Source organism: Bos grunniens, chromosome 23, assembly GCF_055505025.1.
Source record: "Bos grunniens cultivar Pamir isolate PY7600 chromosome 23, Bosgru_T2T1.0, whole genome shotgun sequence".
Lineage (NCBI taxonomy): Eukaryota > Metazoa > Chordata > Mammalia > Artiodactyla > Bovidae > Bos > Bos grunniens.
The window spans coordinates 29,905,132-29,926,179 of record NC_141187.1 but is presented as its reverse complement, the minus strand read 5'-3'; the positions used below and the strand labels follow the sequence as shown (position 1 = coordinate 29,926,179).

General features: G+C 39.3%; 1 protein-coding gene across 3 annotated transcripts in view; it reads right to left on the bottom strand.

Annotated features, from left to right (window-relative positions):
• LOC147347149 (BOLA class I histocompatibility antigen, alpha chain BL3-7-like) overlaps window positions 1-21,048 on the bottom strand; it is a 37,895-nt gene that overhangs the window by 16,334 nt on the left and 513 nt on the right. The gene's annotated exons all lie outside the window — the stretch shown is intronic.

Below are 21,048 nucleotides of genomic sequence, written 5' to 3'. Positions count from 1 at the left end.
AGGAGCTGAGGCAGCCTCCAGTCAACAACCAGTCAAGTCCCTCAGTCTTATGATATAACCACAGGGAACTGAATTCTACTGATGTCCTCAGTGAGTGTGGAGGTGGATCTTACAGTCAGTCCTCCAGATAAGAACACAACTGACATCTTAATTGAAAAAAAAAAAGGCTTGCAGAGACTCCAGTTAAGGTATGCTTGAAGTCCTGAGCCACAGAAATTATGAGATAACAAATGTGTGTTGATTTGGGGTGCTAGGTTTTAATCACTTATTATGTACCATAGAAAACTACATTTAATCCATTCACATTTATTATGAGTGGATTTGTTTACCATTTTTCATTTTTTCAATGTGTTTCACATCTTTTTCTCTATTCCTTCCCTTACTGCCTTTTATTAAGTATTTGCTATGACCCATATAAATTATTTTGTTCAATCTCAGTGTAATTTTGAATTATAGTGATTTCTTTAGAAATTATAATCTCCACCTTAACATATCATGATATACTTTGGATAAATACTAATTCCAGTAAGCACAGAAAACTTGCTCTGATAAAGTTTTGTGTCCTCTCCTTTGTGTTATCATATATATTACATCTATGTATATATTATAAAGCTGACAATATAGTGTCATAAATACTGATTTATATCAATTTCTTTTAAAGAAGTTGAGAAAAGAAAAAAAACATACTTGAGCCTTTCATTTTAAACTTTGTATTTAGCAGTTCCAGTCCTCTTTCTTCTTGTGGATTCAAATTACCACTTCTGTCATTTCCTTACTCCAAAAGTTCCATTCCCTCCCCCATCCTTTGTCCAATTATTCACATGAATATATATCTGTAGGTGTTATAAGCTCAATACAATAAATTCATTGTCTTATGTAATTTAAATCAGATAAGATAAAAATACATTTATTTTTCATAATTACCTTCATCTTACCTTTCCTGGTGCTTTCTTTCATGTGGATTGGATAATCTGGTGCCATTTCTTTTCAGTCTAAAGAACCTGACTTTAATATTTCTTGTTAAGACAGCTCCATTTTTTGAATTAATGTAATTGGAGGATAATTACAATATTGTGATGGTTTTTGCCATACACCAACATGAATTGGCCACAGGTATACAGGTGTCCCTCCCATCCTGAACCCCCCTCCCACCTCCCTCCCCACAGATCTGCTATTAATACCAATAAATTCTCTCAGGGTCTTTATCTGGGAATGTCTTTGTCTTCAGTTTCAAATCACAGTTTTGCTAGATATAGGATTCTTAATTATCAGGTTACTTGGTGGTTTCTGTGTTTTTAGCTTTTCACTTTGAATATATCAATGCTTTCTGGCCTCTGTTTTTTCTGATGAGAAGTTAGCTGTTATTCTTATTGGGTGTAGGTATGTATATGTTTAATATGCATGTTTTCCCTTATTGCTTTCAAATTTTTCTTTGTCTTTTGTTCGTAATCTTTTGACCTTAATGTGTCTTCGTGTGGATCTCCTTGTGTTTATCTTACATGGAGTATGGTATGTCTCTTGGGTGTACAGATTAATATTTCTCATCAAATTTGGGAAGTTTTAAGCCTTTATTATTTTTTTTTTCTGCTTTTTTTTTTCCTTTCCTCCTTTTCTGAGACTATTATGCATATGTTGGTATACTGATGGTGTCCGACAGTATCTGAGTCTCTGTTCGTACATTTTTTATCCTTATTTCTTCCAGTTCTTCATACTGCATAAACTCTTTGAACTATCTTCAAATTCTTTCTTCTGCCAGCTCAATTCTGCTATTAAGTCCTTCTACTGAACAGGTTTTGGTTTTTGCTTTATATATATGTATTTAAAGACTTCATTGTCTTAGAAAAGTTTTAGGTTTTCAACAAGATTGAGAGGAAGGTATGGAGGTTTTCCACACTTACATCGTCTCCCCCAATTATCAACACCACTCACCAGAATGGTACATTTTTTACCAAGGATGAACCCACATTGACACATCATAGCTACAAAGTCCACAGTTTTCCTTAGTATTCACTCTTGATGTTGTACATACTATGCTTTGAACAAATGTATAATGACATATATGGCTTCCCAGGTGGCACATGGGTAAAGAATCCGCCTGCCAATGCAGGAAACACAGGAGACAGGGGTTCGATCACTGGGTCCGGAAGATCTCTTGGAGTAGGAAATGGCAACCCACCCCAGTATTCTTGCCTGGATAATTCCATGGACAGAGGAACCTGGCAGGTTACAGTCCATGGGGTTGTAAAGAGTCAGACATGACTGAGCAACTGAGTACGCACGCACATGCCATATGTTCATTATTATTACAGCATACAAAGTATTTTCATTGCCCTGAAAATCCTCTGTGTTCTGCCCGTTTGTCTCCCTACCCACCCCACCAGCTGCCACTAGGTTTTCTTGTCTCTGTAGTTTGCCTTTCCCATGTCATATAGTTGCAATCAGCCTTGCATCATTTATACTCCCACCTAGTTCCCCCCAGTAGGTGCAGAATATTTTAAACAAAATTATAAATATATCATTTCACCTGTAATATTTTGACTATATCACTAAAAATAACTTCATAAATTTCATAATTATAATATCATTTCTAAAAATAATAATAATTCTTACCATCATCAAACATCTAGGGCGTGTTCACACTTTTCTAGTTATATTATTATTTTTTCCTTAACAACTGAGGTGTTAAACCAAGATACAAAGAGACATACTTATTGATTTTGATTGCTTTGTCTCCTAACTTACTAATTTTCTCTCTTATGCGTTTTTCCCTCTTGACATTTATTTGGTTAGAAATCAGCCTTCACTCCTACTACAGCTTACCTACAGCTTCCTGTCTCCTCCCCTTTGAAGTCACAAAATTCTAAGTTAAGATACTAACATTTTCTTTGAAACTTTTTTCTCTAATTATTTGGTGCCTTTAACAACTCTGTCTTCAAAGTTAGGTTTCAAGAGTCTAGGAAAACATATCCCTTCATAAGGGGGTTTATAACCCACTATCCTAACTTCATTAACTCACTCTAGTGAGTTAATATTCTCTTTATATTATAAGAAGCAGAACTGTCTGAAAATAACACTGAGCACTCGTGGGTAGCCTGAATAATGAACCTGGGGTTCCTTCTCCCAGTGAGTGGAGCTGCAAGAAGTTCCTTTCTGGGACTTCCCTGCTGGTTCAGTGGCAAAGACTCCACATTCCCAATGCAGGCGGCCTGGGTTCAATCCCTGGTCAGGGAACTGGATCCCACATGCCACAACTATTAACAAGATCCCACATGCTGCAACGAAGAACCAGTACAAATAAATAAATAAAAATAAATATTTTAAAAAAGAAGTCACCTTCTAAGGGGATCAATGGTGTTTTTAACACTTGGCAGAGGAGACTGTAATTTGCCATGGGCCCCCAGGTCTCCAGTTACTGGGCAGTTAACATTTCCAAACACCTGCAACGTATTATCTCCTGCTGCTGCTGCTGCTAAGTCATTTCGGTCATGTCCGACTCTGTGTGATCCCATAGATGGCAGCCCACCACGCTCCTCTGTTTCTGGGCTTCTCCAGGCAGGAATACTGGAGTGGATTGCCATTTCCATCTCCAGTGCATGGATGCATGCTAAGTCACTTCAGTCATGTTCAACTCTGTGCAACCCCAGAGGGCACCCCAACAGGCTCCTCTGTCCCTGGGATTCTCCAGGCAAGAATACTGGAGTGGGTTTCCATTTCCATCTCCAATGCATGCATGCATGCTAAGTTGCTTCAGTTGTGTTCAACTCTGTGCAACCCTACAGACAGCAGCCCACCAGGCTCCTCTGTCCATAGGATTCTTTAGGCAAGAATACTGAAGTGGGTTGCCATTTCCTTCTCCTGTATTGTCTCCCACTACATAACAAATTACCCCAAAACAAGAGGATTGAAACAACTCAAAGCATCTCAGAGTTTCTGTTGGTCAGCAACCCAAGCACAGCATAAGCTGGGTCATCTACTTTAGGGTGTCTACAAGACTGCAATAAAGATGTTGGCAAGAGTGGGGCTCATCTGGACTCAACTAGGAAAGGATCTATTTTCAAACTTACATTTTTTTTTAGCAGGATTCAGTTCCTTGAGGGTTGTTGTACTGAGGGCCTCAGACCCTCACTGGCTGTTGGACAGGGGAAACCTCTCAGTTCTTTACCACATAGGTCTCTCCAACATGGCAGTTTGCTTCATCAAAGACAGTAAAGGAGTTTCTTAGAAAGATGAAAGTCACAGACTTTTATGATCTACTCAAGGAAGCGATGTCTTTTCCCTTCGCCATAGTCTTTTGGTTAGAACTAAGTCACTAGATCCATCCCACACTCAAGGGGAGGGGATTTCACAAGTATGTGAATACCAGTGGAGGACCATTAGAGGACACTGCAGGAGTCTGTTCACCACATCCTGTCAACAGCTGACACTAACCCAGAATGCTTGGTGCCTAAGCAGTTTGTCTCTCCTCATTGATAAGGTGGCTTCCCCTCCCTTTGTTTTAAAAAAGGGTATTTGGCTGCACTGAGTCTTGGTTACAGCATGTGAGATCTAGTTCCCTCACCAGGGATTGAACCTGGACCCTCTGCATCAGGAGCCTGGAGTCTTAGCCAATGGACCATCAGGGAAGTCCTGGTAAGGTGGCTCTTGCACTGCTTGCCTTACGATGAGAGCAGTAATGTGGCAGGATCCCTCCACTATTCCATGCTCCCACCCTGCCTGCCCAGAAGGGTGCCCAGTTTGCTTGTTTATGGAAAGAAGAGGAGGAATGGGACTCGTGCCCTCTTTTTACTTGCTGACGCTGAATTGAAACCTATTTCTTAACCTATAGCATATGGTACTGTGGTTTTCTGTTGAGTCCTGGTGAACAGGTGGTGACCCTAAAGGGACCCACTCTGCATGACAATCACATCTGATTTTCCTCTCTCAGCCTTTTTGCTTCCTGAGTCATTTCACCCCTGAACACTGCTTTCTGGCTGTTTTCATGGCTTCTGTCTGTAGCTTGAAGGACAGATTCTGCCCATCCTTTGCTCACCAGCCAATTCTGAAACCCTAGTCTAAGCACAAGATGTCTAGGAGCATGGTTCTGACATTCTTTATCAACTTTCTTCCACACCACCAGCACACGCACGTGAGTGTACACACACACACACCCGCACATTCTAGTGGGAACTGATAGCTATAGTCCTATGTATATACTCCCTTAAGTACACACATATGTATCTAACAATATATACATCAAACAGTCTTCATGGTTCCCTATACTATTAACGCACAAACTAAATCATGCACTCTTCCTTAATTAGTATTTCCTTTTCTACTAAGTGTAGATAAAATCTCCAGCTTTATTTTTCTATTGTCCACACCATGCAGCATTCAGAATCTTAGTTCCCAGACCAAGGATCCAATCTGTGACCCTGCAGTGGAAGCACAGTCATTTGTTTGGGCAAGGGTGGGCCGGGTGAGGCAGCGGCGGGGGGGGGGGAGCGTTGTTTTCAATAAGGTTTTTGTATTTTTATTTTTGGCCACACTGCATGCCATGTGGGATCTTAGTTCCCCAATCAGGGATCAAACCTGCACCCTCTACATTGTAAGGCAGAGTCTTAACCACTGGACCGCCAGGGAAGTCCACTTAAATTCAGTACGGCACCTGACACACAATAAACACAGAATAGATGTTTAGCTCACTTAATGCTCACAACAACCATAAGTAGTTACCGTTGTTTTGTTTCAGGGTGAGGAAAATGAGACATAGGTGGCAATTGAGGAACTGAGTACACTAATATATTTGACTTACTGGATTAAATATACTAAAATTATTTTCACCTTTTTTTTCCCACTGAATATGGCTACTACAAAATATTAAATTGCACACATATGCATTCTACTTCTATTGAACTGTACTCATCTAGATAACACAAATTATCTCCACACTGCCCACATCTTACTTAATTCAAAATGTTCAACTTTGACTAATTTCAATTTAGATTCTAAATGTATTAATAATTAGGGGTGGGTGCACTATGCAGCTTGTAGGATCCTAGTTCCCTGACCAGGGATCAAACCCAAGTCCGGCACTGGTCTAACCACTGGACCACCAAGGGATTCCCTAAATGTAAATTTTTAATTTTTTAACAGCTTTCTTGAGATGTAATTTACATACCATATAATTCACCCATTTAAAGTGTATAATTCAACACATTTTAATAAATTTACAGAGTTGTTTCAACCAGCACCACAATTTTTGAAGATTTCCATCAGCCCCCAAAGAAAGCCCTTATCCATGACCTTCCCCCACCTAAAATCCCCCAATCCTCTGGCAACCACTATTTCTATTTCCATGGATCTGCCTATTCTGGACATTTCATAGAAATGAAATCATTTGTCATCTTTTGTGTCTGGTTTCTTTTACTCAGTATATTTAAGACTCAACTAGGCTGTAACACTTATCAGTACTTGACTTTTTATTACAGAGGAATATTCTATTGTATGAATATATCATGATCATTGCTTAAAATTTATATTTTAAGGCAGGACAAGAAAACACTAAATTTTCTGTTTGGATCTCCACCCTCCCCTCCCTAACCACATTCTAGAAGTGTGAGAGAACCTCCTCTTTCATAACATGCTATTTTCTAAGTGTGAAATAACTTGCAAGAATGACAGTCAATCCCAGTCTTGCACTAAGCATTTAATAACATCTAGCTGCAAAGAGGAGAGTGAAAAAGCTGGCTTGAAACTCAACATTCAAAAAACGAAGATCATGGCATCTGGTCCTATCACTTCACAGCAAGCAGATGGGGAAACAATGGAAACAGTGACAGACTTTATTTTCTTGGGCTCCAAAATCACGGCAGATGGTGACTGCAGCCATGAAATTAAAAGACGCTTGCTCCTTGGAAGAAAAGCTATGACCAGCCTAGACAGCATATTAAAAAGCAGAGACATTACTTTGCTGACAAAGGTCTGTCTAGTCAAAGCTATGGTTTTTCCAGTAGTCATGTATGGATGTGCTAGTTGTACCATAAAAAATCTGAGCGCCAAAGAATTGATGTTTTTGAACTGTGATGTTGAAGAAGACTCTTTAAGGTCCCCTGGACTGCAAGGAGATCAAACCAGTCAATCCTAAAGGAAATTAGTCCTGAATATTCATTGGAAGGACTGATGTTGAAGCTGAAGCTCCAACGCTCTGGCTACCTGATGCAAAGAACTGACTCATTTGAAAAGACCCTGATGCTGGGAAAGATTAAAGGCTAGAGAAGGGGACAACAGAGGATAAGATGGTTGAATGGCATCACTGACTCAATGGACATGAGTTTGAGCAAGCTCCAGGAATTGGTGAGGGACAGGGAAGCCTAGCGTGCTGCAGTCCATGGGGTTGTAAAGAGTTGGACACAACTGAGTGACTGAATAACAACAAAACTGCAAATTATTACATAACCACCAATACCCAGGCCACCTCATCTGACTTTAAAAATAAAGTGAAGACACTTTCTCATTTTTATTCAGTCTACTTTGTTTATTCAGCCAAAAAGAATCAGAAAAAAACAGAAAGACCATACCCTCCCCTCACTCCACAAGAGCCATGCATTAAAAGCAAGTATCCTAACTCTTGAGGCCCCTTATTAGTGTAATTTCTAAATATGCCCCACCTGACTTCCAAACCTAACCAGCTCAATACTCAAAAGTCATGCTGTTGTTTAGTTGTGTCCAGCTCTTTTGCGACCCCATTGACTATTGCCCGCCAGACTCCTCTGGCCACAAGAGTTCCCAGGCAAAAAGACTGGAGTGGGTTGCCATTTCCTTATCCAGGGGATGTTCCCCAACCCAGGAATCGAACCCACGTCTCCTGTATTGGCAGGTGGATTCTTTACCATGGGCCACCAGGGAAGCCCCTAAAAGTCATAGTAGCATATTAACTAATGTTCATAGCCCTCTACAGTATTCTGTTCCATACCGGTATTCAGTTAGTATACACTAGTAAGCCATCGGATAAGGCAATGAAACCCCACTCCAGTACTCTTGCCTGGAAAATCCCATGGACGGAGGAGCCTGGTAGGCTGCAGTCCATGGGGTCACTCAGAGTCGGACACGACTGAGCAACTTCACTTTGACTTTTCACTTGCATGCATTGGAGAAGTTAATGGCAACCCACTCCAGTATTCTTGCCTAGAGAATCCCAGGGACGGGGGAGCCTGGTGGGCTGCCATCTATGGGGTCGCACAGTCAGACACGACTGAAGCAACTTAGCAGCAGCAGCAGCAGCAGAAGCCATACTGCTTGCTAAAGAAAACAAAATAGCAACTGATAAACAGTAAAATAAGTGATATAAATCCTAACATATACTCATTAGCAAAGTCTAGGTTAACACAGGATCTATCAACAGAGGAGTTCCTGTCATTGCAGGAGACACGTTCATGGTACCAATTGCCAGTTCAGTCACAAGCTCCGTGGCTAGGGTTGTACATTCTTCATTCTACATTTATAAAAATCATCTCTTTGTTAAATCCTCATACTGCTAAAATTCCTAAACAATATATTTTTTGGCTTCTCCTTTGTTCTTATTGTTACTGTACTGCTATTCTTGCAGTAAACAGTTGTGCAGTGTTTTCATATCTATAAATGCCAAGAACTTAAAATATGAGGAATAAACAGAATGAAGTGAGGAAGTCTAGACACACTTTTTTGTATTTATTTTCATTATTTTTGTTTATTTGGCTGCACTGGGTCTTAGTTTCAACCAGGCATCAAACCCAGGCCCCCTGCATTGGGAGCCCCCAGGAAGTTCCTGGATACATTTTTAACATTGCTTTTAAATCTTATAAACATTAATCTCGTGGATCTGAGAGGGAACAAGGAAACAATGACATGCATCATAGTCTGAAACACATGATACTGTACAAAAACTATGACAAGCAGTAATGCCTTTAATACTGTGTAAGATTCAGTTCAAAGTAAATAGTAATTGGCTTTTCTAATACCTAAAACAAATGATTTTGACAAAACTCACCTGTGGCTTATAATTGTTACCAATGTAAATACTGGTTCTAAAGCTGTGTGAAAGTTAAAAGTACTCGACACATTGTCAGTGCTCAGAACTCAAAATTAGCAATGATCACAAAGAATTTAAAGAGTATTATGAATCAGATTCACACAACAAAGTATCTGCTCTAAAACTCTTGAAATAAGTATTATCATAAAATCAACAAAACATTGAAAAGGTGCCATAAGAGTCTTAGTCCAACTTTTTAATTTTACTGGAGTATAGTTGATTTATAGTATTTTATTAGTCTCAGATGTAAAACAGCAAAGTGAATCAAAGTGAAAGTGTTAGTTGCTCAGTTGTATCCAACTCTTTGTGACCCCATGGCCTGTAGCCTCTGTCCATGGAATTCTTCAGCCAAGAATATTGGAGTGGGTAGCCATTCCCTTCTCCAGGGGATCTTCCTGACCCAGAAATTGAACCCAGATCTCCCTGATTGCAGGCAGATTCTTTTACTGTCTGAGCCACCAAAATCCCAAGCTCCTGATTTATCCTCCCACCTCTAACATTTCCCATTTGGTAACCATAAGCTTGTTTTCAATATCTGTGATGATTTTCGTTTTGTAAAAAAATACATTTGTATAATTTTTTAAAATTAGGTTCCACATATGACTGAAATCATCTCCGACTTCTTTCACTCAGTATGATCATCTCTAGGTCCATCCATGTTGCTGCTAATGGCATTCTTTTGTTCTTCTTTATGTCTGAGTAACGTTTCATTATATATACACGTACCACATCATCTTTATCTATTCCTGTCAATGGACACTTAGTCTGCTTCCATGTCTTGGCTATTGTAAATAGTGTTGCAATGAACACTGAGGTGCATGTATCTTTTCTAATTATGAGTTCTGTGGAAATATGGCCAGGAGTGGGATTGCTGGATCATATGGTAGTTCTATTTTTAGTTTTTTAAGGACCCTCCACACTGTTCTTCACAGTGGTTATACCAATTTACATCCCCACCAGCAGTGCAGGAGGGGTCCCTTTTCTCCACTTCCTTTCCAGTATTTATTGTTTGTAGCCTTTTTTTTTTTTAAGAACTAAATATTTTGTATTTTATTGGGTATGTATTCACTTTTTTATTTTACCAATTAAAGTACCCTTTATTGGCATCTTCTCTCTTTTCATGTCCCTACTTTTTATTTTTAATTGGAGGATAATTCCTTTACAACACTATGTTGTTTTCTGTGTTTATAGACTTTTTGATGATGGCCACTTGTCAGAATGGTATGAGGGAATACTTCCCTATAGGTTTGATTTGCATTCTCTGATAATTAGTGATGTTGAGCATCTTTTCACGTGCTTTTTTGGCCATCTATATGTCTTCTTTGGAGAAATGTTTATTTAGATCTGCTGCCCATTTTTTGAAAAGTACTACAGAAGGAGAAAAATGCTAGGTCTTATAAGGTAGGTAAATCCTTTGATTCTTTTGTCTAAACTAGGTATGAACCTTGGGATGGCCTGCTCTGTTACTTTTGCATAGTTACAGAAAAATTAACTACTGTATTCTAAATACAATTTTAAATGCAACAAAATAGCTTTCAATCCTGGATTATGTTGCTAAGAATTATCTGTGAATGCATACTATAGTACTTCACTTCTAAAATTCCCAGGCACTAGAGAATTGAAATTTCTCTATGTGCATGACACAGAAACATCAGTGTTACTGTAAGATTTCACATTACTCTCTAGAATCCTCTAGAGGATTCTGGGTGTGAAGAAAACATCACCAGACGCAAAGTTGAAAACAGCAACAAAGCCCTGAATAGATATGAAGATTCTGTCAGAGGTTCACAGGAGAAGCAAGTAGGGTAGGGGTAAAGGTGGTGGGGAGAACGGGAGAGACTGCGCAAACTGGACTGTATCCAACAGTGCTCTGAGACTACGGAGGGAGAGGCCTGAGTGGAGTCAGGCGCCGCAGAGAAGCCTAGGGAAAGGCCTCTGAGGACCCCTGGACGACAGTGTGAGAAGAGGGGCGTTCAGTGGCGAGAAGAGGGATTGCAGAAGCCAGAGAGGTGAGAACTGAGGAAACTAAAACGTATACCATTTCTTTCATTGCAGAAAAGGGAAGACTGTTGCTACATAGGTCAGCAGAGTCAATAAACGCTTTGTTAAATGCTGATTTGAAAGCAAAAAAGAGGAAGCACAAGAGGGACTAATAATCTTAAGAAAAAAGACGACTATGAAGACAGTAACTCTAAAGGAGTTATGATCAAGACAAAAGATAGTTTGGAACTGGTTATATCTCCAGAGAAATACTTCAGAACTAGCTGTCTGTTTTCCAAGCTATGAGCACAGATTCCTGAAGGGAATACGTCTGTCTTGTTCACTGGTATCCACGTGACTGAGCACAGTGCCTAACATAGTCTTTTAATAAAAGTTTGTTTCTGATGGACTCTCTTTTCAGTATTTTGGGAGTACATGCTTAATGAGTGTCCTCAGTGGTCTGTGGCCCACCTCTGTTAGTACAAAGAGAAAGAGTAATTTCCATGAGCAGTTTGTAAAGATTTTGGTTTCCCTAGAAAGTACTCAGTTTGACAAAAGAGAAGGATTCCTTTGCTTCTTTCATCAGCTAAAAAGAAGACTGTAGAAAGACTTTCTCTCCTCACATTTTAATGGGATCACATATGGAATCCCCAAAAACCTAAGTGCACAAAGATGCAGTTGTCTATTTCTCTGCAAATGGTCTGTTCTTCCTCACAAATCCCCCATCTATAAACTTAGGACCATCCACTGGACAAGATCATCAAGAGCCTTGTAAGCCATTCCAAAGAGATTTAGATTTTACCCAACAGGTGAAGGATAAAAGTCATCATTAAAATGACTGAGTAGTCAGATGACAAGAGTTTTGAGTCAGAAACATCACCAAAGACATAGTACAGAGGAAACACTGGGAGTGGGGCAACAGAGTGAGAACAAATGCTCAGATAAAGGTAGGGAGTCAGCGGCTACTATCTAGGAAAGACCTGAAATGGAACAAAGCAGAAATGGAAGGAGAAGGCTAAGATGTTTTAAAATGTCAGAAACTGGCAATTAATTAAATGGGAGGGATACAGGAGAGGAATAACATAATTAACAAAATAGTGAAGCACTGAATATCAATAGCAAAGAAAATACTCTTTAAAAGAAAAAAAAAAAAAAAAAATCTCATCCTGGTAGTTTCACATCCTGAGTCAGGCTCTTCATCTGAATCTTTCTGTAGTTCTCTGTGGGAACAGGGAGAGGACTTTAGGACTATCACTTTGGGGTCATTTCCTAAGCAGCAGAATTCTTAGGATGAGAGGGAAGACATTCTAGTTTCTCAGGGATTCACTGAGGTGAATCCTCAGGGTGTGATCAATGACAACACTGTGTTGACCCCAGACCAAGGTCTGAGTATGAGAGATACACTTTCTTAAGTCTCTCTGATAGATAAACCCATGAGCTTCTGGACCCTACCTAGTCCTCCAGTCCTAATCTCCTTAATGCTTCATCTGAGTTCAGTCATGCCAGCACCCCTAGAGTAAAGTCTGAGACCTCAGCAACAAGAGAAGCAGAGGTGGACTCACTGAGGCAGCCAAAGAAAAGAGGGAGAAGGAGAAAGACAAAATAACAGAAGATCTGACTCTATCACCTGAGTAGTGCCTTTAATTCTCCCGTGTTTTCCAATAATCAGATCATCTGCCATCTTCTTTTTCTTTTTTTTAATTTTATTTTTAAACTTTACAATATTAGTTTTGCCAAATATCGAAATGAATCCGCCACAGGTATACCTGTGTTCCCCATCCTGAACCCTCCTCCCTCCTCCCTCCCCATACCCTCCCTCTGGGTCGTCCCAGTGCACCAGCCCCAAGCATCCAGTATCGTGCATCGAACCTGGACTGGCGACTCGTTTCATACATGATACTATACATGTTTCAATGCCATTCTCCCAAATCTCCCCACCCTCTCCCTCTCCCACAGAGTCCATAAGACTGATCTATACATCAGTGTCTCTTTTGCTGTCTAGTACACAGGCTTATTGTTACCATCTTTCTAAATTCCATATATATGCGTTAGTATACTGTATCGGTGTTTTTCTTTCTGGCTTCCTTCACTCTGTATAATAGGTTCCAGTTTCATCCACCTCATTAGAACTGATTCAAATGTATTCTTTTTAATGGCTGAGTAATACTCCATTGTGTATATGTACCACAGCTTTCTTATCCATTCATCTGCTGATGGGCATCTAGGTTGCTTCCATGTCCTGGCTACTATAAACAGTGCTGCGATGAACACTGGGGTACACGTGTCTCTTTCCCTTCTGGTTTCCTCAGTGTGTATGCCCAGCAGTGGGATTGCTGGGTCATATGGCAGTTCTATTTCCAGTTTACAGCCACTATGGAGAACAGTGTGGAGATTCCTTAAAAAACTGGAAATAGAACTGCCATCTTCTTTTTCTTCAGGAACCAATCAGGGGATTTCCCTGGTGGTCCAGTGGTTAAGACATTGCCTTCCAACACAGGGGGTGCAGGTATGATCCCTGGCTAGGGAGCCAAGATCCCACATGCCTTGCAGCCAAAAAAACAAAACATAAAGCAGAAGCAATATTGTAACAAATTCAATAAAGACTTAAAAAAAAAAGAAGAAGAAGAAGAAGAGCCAATCAGAACTCAAATCTGCATTCCGGGAAACAGGAATTTTCAGGAAGCCCAGGGGTATCTTTTCAGGACCTTGGAGAGCAGAAGGCAGTTGCTCCTGAGGAAATCGCACATCTCAACATGCAAAGAAGATAAAGAATAAAGGGTAGTGGAGTTACCTATGGAGAGCATACAGGTAAGGTACAAAGACCTGGAACATAAGATCCAAAAGCACCTGAACAACTCTCTTCAGCTGCTTACCTTAAAATGAGGGAATTGAGACTTTTTCAATTTCCTTGGAAGAAACACATACAAAAAGTACCTTTGGTTGATGGTCCTAAAAAGAGCATTACAAACAAGAACCAAAATACCATAAAGGTAAAGAATCACACCCAGGCAGGATAACACAAAGAGCTACCAACTCAAGATTAGTCCTTGGGTCTCCTGACACCTGTGCAGCACTTTTTTCTTTATAGCTGTTGAGTGATTTAGGATCTAGATTCTCCTTCTGGTGCTGCCATACACCAGCTGTGTGACCTTAGGCAAATTACTCTTTCAAGCCTTGATTTCCTTCTTTGAACTAAGGCTTCCCATGTGTCAAGACACTATGAGGTGACGGGAAAACAAAGACAATTTCTGTTCTCAAGTAGCTCCCAGTCTAGTGGAGGACAGATATAAAAACATCAATAATTCAAGAACACTGTAAAAGTACAGAAGTATTGCAGAGAAAAATGTTAGTAACTTGGAAGTGGGAGCAAGATTAGGAGGAATCCAGAAGAAACAACAAATATCTAACTGCAAAGTAGGGCACTAGATTCAGGGAACTGCAAATAACTTAGTTCTGACGGACGGTACGTTGGCAGTGAGGAGAACTGGAGTAATAAAGCCTTCCACATACTGCTGTTTTGGAAGTCAAAGGAGTCAAAGCACTATTCAGGTAAACATTTAGCTACGTACTATGCCAAGAGCTACCCCGTGAGGAAAAAATTCCTTAATTCAACACGCGTTTATAGAATACCATCTATATACTCACTGCACTAGGAGCAGACTCTTCTCCTTTTGGTCCCCTCCCTAAAATACAGCCAGCTTGAAAACCAAGTTCTGCACCCTTTCCTAGGAGGTAAAAGTGCCTCTTCTGTCCATATCAAGCAAGGGGAGTGGAGGAGCGCTTGACAATCCCATGATTCCTCTACTGAAGTGTCACTCAGATTTGAAAAGAGGCTTTGCCTACAGACAGAAGGATGCCAGATATGACCTCTGGTATGACCCCTTGGCACCAAGTAATCGAGCAAGGTGGTACGATGACACAGAGCCAGATGATCAAAAGTGGCAAATTTCCCAGGCTCAGCTGACAATGAGAGCATACATAAAAGTGGTTAGAAAAGTCATCTTTATGTCTATTTTCAACTTCCTCTGCTTAGTACCAATTCTCCTAGCTTCCCAGAACCAAATATGTACATATGAATGAGTAGCAGCCAAGGCTCTATTCTACAATCTGACTAGTCCACTGACCAACTCAATGTCTACACCGAGCACCTCTGGAAATCGTAATGTCGTGGAAACTTCTCTCTGGTGAAGTGTCTAGAGATTCCAGTGAATTTTTAAAAAAGATTTATTTCTGTATTTGGCTGTGCCAGGTCTTCACTGAGGCATGGGATGCTTTAGTCATGGCATGCGAACTCTCAGTCGTAGCAAACGGGATCTAGTTCCCTGACCAAGGATAGAACCAGATCCCTTGCAGTGGGAGCGCAGTCTTAGCCAGTGAGCCAGTGGACCACCAGGGAAGTCTCGACACCTGTGAATTTTATTTCTATTATACTGTACTGGGTTGAATAGTGCCCCCTCCCAATTCATGTCCACTAGGAACCTCCGAATGTAATCATTTTTGGAAATAGGATCTCTGTAGGTGTAATGAAGTTAAAATAAGGTCATACTGGACTAACACGGGTGTTAGTCCAAAGACTGACATTCTTATTAGAAGACGGAGTTTTGGACACAGAAACACAAACACACACACACACAAAGAACACCTTGTGACAGTGGAGAGAGGGAGACTGCCAGGGAACACAGGACTGCCAGCAAACCCAAGAGCTAGGAGAGAGGCATGGATCAGATTCTCCCTCAGAGCCTCCAGAAGCAATCAACCTGACCAACACTGATTTCAGTTTTCCTCCAGACCTGTGAGAGAATAAATTTTGTTCTTCTAAGCCACTAGTTCATGAAACCTTGTTATACCAACCCTAGGACACCAATATATACCCCCCAGAATACACGTTTTCCTCCTACATGCTCTAGGATTTAGGATATTTTCCATCTTCTTGGACAGAAAAGGATAGATATCAATGCTAGTAACTATCTCAGCACATGGAAAGGGGTACTGGTGAGAGCAGCAGAATGACTCAACAAATCAAAACAGCAACTTCACAGGTGATGTAATGGGCAAGGGAATTTATTTCTGAAGGCTCTATAGTGAGACCTTTTAATTTCTGCAGTAGTTTTTAAAATATCTACAAATTCTTTGATACTCCAGAGGGGGAAAGAAGGACAGCAGTTAAGAATTTCTGGAACTCAGTAACACATTAGTCGTGCAAGAGAGGGAAAAACCTCAGGTTGTACATGTTGAGCTCCAGATGTCTTAGTTTCAGGAAAGCGAGATAAGCCAGAAACAAATTTTGAGAATCTTTAGCATACAGATTTGCAGATCTCAAATGAGCTTCTCTGGCCAAATGCATAAGAATGAGCTGGGGAAACACATGAAAACATAGAGTGCCAGTAATACTTAAACTCTACAGTTAAAAATTTACTATTAGTAAGAGACTATGATAGGGGTCTAGATGTAAGAAATAGTCAAATATCAATTATTTCTTCTTTATCCAAGCAATGAAGCACGTGGTTTACTTATTAGAAATTGGGGGGGGGGGGGGGATCTCCATGCATAACAGCCAAAAAAAAAAGATAAAAGAATCTGTTTTTTAAAAATGAGGATCTTATTGAAGAAATAAAACAAGACCTGAATAAATGGAAGGCAAACCAAATTCCTGACTGGGAAGACAATATAAAAAATGCCAACTATACCCAAATTAAATTATACATTAAACCCCTTTCTGTTTAGAATCACAATAGGTTTTTTTAATTCCTTTGAGGGGAGAGAACTGTGAAAAAAAAAAAAAAACTGATTTAGAATTTATATATGGAATACATGTCCAAGAACATCCAAGAAAATTCAATGAAATAAAATCTGTGGTGTTGGTGTAAGAGACAAATAGATTAGAATCAAAAATCCAGAAACAGATCTCACTATGAAACAATTTCAGGTGTGACAAGTGTGAAATTTAATTCAACAAAAACAGGATGATTATTTAATAAATGAAGCTAGCACAACGAGCCATCCATCCAATCCATATAACACACGCTATTCAACAAAAGCCACTAGCCACACGCGGCCACTGATCAACTAAAATGTGCCTAGTCTGAACTGAGATTTGATATAAGTGTAAAATACACACTGGATTTCAAAGACATCGTTTAATAATTGTTCAAAATAAATTATATGTAAAAATAATATTTTTATATAATGGGTTAAGTTGGTGAAATAAAATATACTATTAAGATTAACTTCATCTGTTTTTACTTTTTTTTTAATGCGGCTTGACTGAAAACTTAAAATTACATAAGTATCTTGCATTCCATTTCTATTGGACAGCACTGCTCTAGAGAAAAATAAAGATCTTCCTTTTACATCATATACTTTTAAAAATTTATTTAATTTCTACAACTTTTTATTCATGGAAAATTTCAAGCTACATCATATTCTAAAAAATAAAGATCTAAATGTAAAAAATAAAAAAACATTGTAGGAAAACGTAGGAAAGTAAATTAGAATCTGGAGTCAGACTGGATTTCTTAATGAGGACAGTATGTCATGTGTGGTATGTATGTATAAATTGATAAGCAAAAGACAGACAATGCAACAGGAAAAACAGCCAAAGATTGGAAATGCACAGAAAACAAACCCCAGTAACAAACAAATAACAACAAAAAGATACTCAAAATTACTAAGGAAGAAAAAAAATATGATTCAAATAACCAAACATCTCTTTTCTGGCCAGAAAGAAATAAAAACATAGATAATAACCATCTCTTCTGGGATGTGGGAAACAGGAAAGCTCAAATACTGCTGTCAAGGTAAATGTAAATAATAATAGCCTTCTTAAAAATCAGTATGGAAATATTCATAAAAATTAGTACTACAGCTGTTCCCCATGGATACCAAAATCCACTGATACTCAAGTCCTTTCTAAAGAATGGCAGCTCTCCACATCCACAGATGAGGAGCCCACAGATACAGAGGGCTGATGTAAATTATAGCCTTCAATCCAACCTTTTTCACAGTAATAAATCCACTAGCACATAAGGACAAATGTTCAGAGAATCTTTTAACACTGTTTATGCAGCAGCAAAATTAAAAAAAATTTTTTATAAAGGAAATTAAGTAAATGCCCATCTGCTGAAAAAAAGGCTGGAAAATGTACATTACCTACAGAACAAGATCTGTTATGCAATCATTAAAAACTTTTAATGAAAAATATTAGCAAAAAATTTAAAATATGAAAACATCAACACAGGCTCCACTGTAAGCAAAGAGGTCATCTCATTACATGCTGGTGTGGGCATAAATAGGTACAACCTTATGGCAAGGAAACTGAAAAGACGATTAGGATTTTAAATTTCCATGCCTTTTCACAAAGAAGCTCAGTTTTCAGGAGTTTGTCCTACTAATACAGATGTTATGACAAAATAAAGATACATGTGCAAATATGTCAAATAATTATGTTGTACAACCTAAACTAATACAGTGTTTATACGTCAAGTATTATCAGAGTAAAAATGAGGGAAATAGATATATTACAAGTATGTCCACTATGGCCTTTAATAAGACTTGGGGGATATTCCCTGCCAGGCCAGAGGTTAAGACTTAGCGCGTTCACTGCTAAGGCCTGGGTTTGATTTCCGGTTGAGGAACTAAGATCCTGCAAGCCGCGTGGCCAAAAAGTTAACACCCGGAAAGGCCCTAAATGTCTTATTTAAACAAATGGCTGAATCAATCATATGTCTACACAAAGAAGTAATAATGTAGACTTGAAAAAGAACAAAGTAACTCCAATGTTACTGAACGGGAAAGATAAAAGCCAATGTAACCTATAAAAAGACTGTAATTTAAATTTTTCATAACTAAAAAAAAAAAAAAGGTGGGGAAAAATTAGATGCTTTGCCTTTTTCTGAGTTAGAATTTCAGAAGTATGGACAGCTGAACTCTTTCCCTCCTCAACCTACCACATCGTATATCCGACCTCCACCAGTTTCCTACCTGCAGTGCTGCTGCTGCTGCTGCTGCTGCTGCTGTCGCTTCAGTCGTGTCCGACTCTGTGCGACCCCACAGACGGCAGCCCACCAGGCTCCCCTGTCCCTGGGATTCTCTAGGCAAGAACACTGGAGTGGGTTGCCATTTCCTTCTCCAACCTGCAGTGCTAATACCCGCTTTTCCTCTATATGACTCAGCAGTTCCACAAGATCCTCTATATAAAAGATATAGCAGATATATCGTTCCCTGATATAAAAACAATATTAAAGTGTATATTTAAAATTTTTGAATTATCCTTCACATTACTATTTATTTTTGCATAAATTATAGTAATATAGTAATATTTACTATATAGTAATTATTTTTGCATAATAGTAATAATATTTTACTACTATTATTCCAGCATATTCCTGTGCTGGAAATCCTTTGGTCTAAATCAACACCACAACTCGATGTTATTCCACCTCTCCTGAACTACAATCCCTTTTTTAGACAAGGAATACTTTTTCTTGTTTAAAGAATGTACTTGTATCTTATTAGTATATTCATAATTCTCACGTGATCAAGTTTCACAGGTCATAAAAAATACAAATTTGTGTTAAGATCTCAAATTTTCTTTATTATTTTGTGTGTTATCATATAGACAGATGAAAATAAGAGATCATAGCACTGGGATCACCCTCTTTCTCAATTATTCTCTCTTGAAAAATACCGAGTACTTCTTTATTGTTCTATGTAAGGGCTCAGCAAACTATGGTCTGCCACCTGTGTTTGTACAGCCCACAAGCTAAGAAATGTGTTTATATTTTTAAATGATTGGGGGTAAAATAAAAAAGAGAATAAATTTTCAAAACAAGTGAAGAATTTATATGAAATTCAAACTTCAGTAATGCTCACCATTTAGTATAATCTGATGCAATTTTCATACCACAAAGACAGTATGGGCAATATCTACCCCTGGCCTATGACAATAATGCCCTCTAAACTGTATTTTTATAGTATAATAAACTTCTAAACTATAATTTTATAGTTTTACCTATTCTTCCTCCCTTTTCTTCCGTACTTGGCATGAAAGTTAAGTAGCTCAGTCATGCCCGACTCTTTGCAACCCGTGGATTGTAGCCTACCAGGCTTCTCCCTCCATGGAATTCTCCAGGCAAGAATACTGGAGTGGGTTGCCATTTCCTTCTCCAGGGGATCTTCCCAATCCAGGGATCCAACCTGGGTCTCCCGCATTGCAGGCAGACGCTTTAACCTCTGAGCCCCCAGGGAAGCCCTATTGGGCATGAAGTCCCCTTAAAAATCTATTACTCGAGGCCAACACATTCTTCATACTCCTAGGCAATGTCCTTGCTCCTGATAATTTCCTTAGTACCACATCTGTTTTTACAAACAGAAAGCCAGAGTAAAGTGCTAGCCAACACCTTAAAAGTTACAAATCATAAACCAGAACCAAACCTCACCACTCTCCCCATAAAGCAAGGCTAAAGAGGCTGACCACCTAGTTAGTGGCTTTCACTACATTCGAATTGAGGCAGTCCGTAAAATAGAAAACGTACTGCTTCTAAAATTCCTAACAATCAAATAACAATGGGGTGGAGAAGAGTTAATGTAATTTTATCGAATTTAATCTTCAACCACTGGCTACTGAAAAAAGAAAAGTGAACAAAAAGCAAAGAACAGTGAAGAAAAAGCAGATCAACTGTACTTAGCATGTCTGACTCTAAATCTTCATACCTCCCATATTAGATATTTTCTGCAAGTAAACAAGTTCCTGGCTCCCAGGATGCTCTGAGGTTAAACACTGCACAGTGTTTGTAAACAGCATCACAACTTACACAGGAACAAGCTGGGCCATATGGCCATTTCCCCTCGAAGGGGACACCAAAATTTGCTTATTTCTTTCAGTCAGCATTCTGTATGCCAAATATTGGGGGAAGAGGGGAGGTGGGCTGCCTTTTCTACCAGCCGTGTCTGCGCTTAGAGCACTAACTCCTACCCAGCCGCATCACCCATTTACCCAGCACCCACCCTCCGCAGCTCCATCA